Source organism: Pinus tabuliformis, chromosome 2_2 (genome assembly GCF_031772625.1).
Source record: "Pinus tabuliformis cultivar Carrire ecotype Pingquan chromosome 2_2, CPIR1, whole genome shotgun sequence".
Taxonomy (NCBI): Eukaryota; Viridiplantae; Streptophyta; class Pinopsida; order Pinales; family Pinaceae; genus Pinus; species Pinus tabuliformis.
Window position 1 is genome coordinate 277972710 of NC_142300.1, and position 2416 is coordinate 277975125.

The window sequence follows — 2416 nt, forward strand, 5'->3', positions numbered from 1 at the left end:
GTCCTTTTGGTGGCCAAGATTTCCTCCAAATTTAATGAAAATTTATAGGTTGGTCACTTTTTCATGCTGAATCCAAAACTACAAGCCATTTTACAAAAGAGTGATCCAATCCAATGCACAACACCACCAGCTGAAATTTCTTGTGTTGCAAAATTTGATGCGCAGCGCCACTGATTTGATGCACAACTCCCTTTTACAGACCGATTTTGGAGGCCTTACCGGTGTCAAAATTGGGTGCAAGATAGCTTTTTGGAAAGCTTATTGAGTCTAATTTCCAATAAAACTTTAATTTTTCAATTTGGAGTTAATTTTCCCTATCAAAAATCAAATCTCCCAAGACTGGGAAAAATGTGTAAAATGAGGCTGCCTAAATGCAGAGTGCTATTGCAGTCAACTTTTGAAGGTCTTCCTCAACTCAAAATTGAGCTCATGATAGCTCATTGGAAATATATTTGTGTCTAGTTATCATTTCACTCATCAAAAAGGTCATGTGACCAACCACGCTAGGAGAAATCTTGATTTTCCCAAGGCCACTCCAGAGGTGCAGCAACCCTCCTGAAGCAACTTTATTTTTGACATTTCTCTAAAACCATGACACTTGTGTAAAATGTGAAAGAGGTTTTTATTCCTTGGCCTATTATGGACAAAAACCTCTCTCACTTTTTCTAATTCATTTTTCTTTCTCAGAAACATCATTTGAGTAAAACCTATCCTGATGTGTGGAACAGGGGATTTATCGAAATGAAGTGAAATGAAGGGGATAAAGGGCTTCTAAATTCTTGAGAAAGTTTTGGGATGTAGGGAGGGATGTTAGGAAGCAGGGTAAAGTTAAATTTCAAATGTTGAGTGAGGGGAAGGGGTTCAAAAGGGGAAAACACAGGCCTAACCGAGAAAATTGTCAAATTGTAGCAAGAAGCTAGGGTTTGTGGGAAAATGATGAATTTGAGGGATATCCATGATGGAGAGTGCCTAAGAAGGTACATTAAGGATAGGGGAAGGTGAATGAGCATCAGGATACAAGTTTTGTTTATGATTTGACCATCCAAGAGAAATTACCTTCAAAATCCTAGGAGAGGGAAATGAGCCTTACCCAGTACAACTGAAACAAGAACAAGTGTAAAAGGACCCATTGGAACTTGAAATGATGATAACTATTTTAAATGATGGTACACTAAGCTAAATGGTGACATGGACCAATACTTGGAAAACTTTGGAAAGAGTGAAAACAAACCCTAGACCTAATACCTAGTGACCAAATTTTACTTAAAGACTCACTGAAATGACAAGATTTGACTGTGACACCCTAAGATCACTTTGTAAGAGCATATTTGATCACTGGTGGAAGATTTCAAATACTGACACTAACATTGGCTCCAATGGGGATGGTAGCTCCTGGGAGGTGCCAAGAACCATATATCTTTGGGAGAGCAGACTAGTGCCTTATCCATTGGGCAATATGGAATCAACGTCCTGGCAACAAAAACATCAAAACTCAAGATGCAAGACTCAAGAATCATAACTGAAATGACTAAGAACTAAGACTAACTCAAAACTAAAGCAAGACACTCAGTAGCTGAAACTAGACACTCAACAGCTGAAACTATCTCGAAACTGGCGAATGACTCAAGACTTACTTAACTGAAACAAGTACTTACAAAACTTTTTAATGGCAGTAGTCCATCGAGATTTGAGGGCTTCAAATAATGCTGAAAACCACCTTCCTAATGATGAAATATGTACAATCATGTGAAGTGGGCCTTCCAATGTAACCAATCCAACAAATGGCTACTCACTGAAATTCTGCTCTCACTTTCGCCGAGCGGGTAGAATGATGTACATGTAGGCAACTCACAATAACAATTGAAACCAAGGCTTATGCTAACGAAATAGGCAACGTCCATCTTCTCTAGTTCTTGCAAAAGAATGTCAAAAGGATCTTGAAAGTCCTGAATCTCTAACTCGTCTTGAGATCTAGCAGCAAAGATACAAATACTCCCTTCATTGTGATATGAAAGAACAGTTGGTTGCTGATTGATAGGAAGGCATAGAGCAGTGTCAGCTTCTGCTATCTGAGTGCTAGATGTAAATTCCTTGACCATTAGAAATTATAACTTGAATTTTGGAATACTGTGTCTCTTAGGTTCACACTCCTCAATGTCATAATCTAAGCCTTTCTTAAACAGAAAACATTTTTCAAGATTATCAAACATGACAGCCATATAATCTTCATGAAGGAAAACATTATCTATTCGCTGATCTATAAAGCCAATTTCAAGACTATCATCATTTTCAAAAGTGGAAGAAGCTTCACCAACATCTTCTTGACCATGTGTACACTGCAAACCTGCATTAGCTTGGGTTGTAACATGACCTTTCAGGAGTTGATCTATCTCATCTTCAAACAGAGGAGATAATA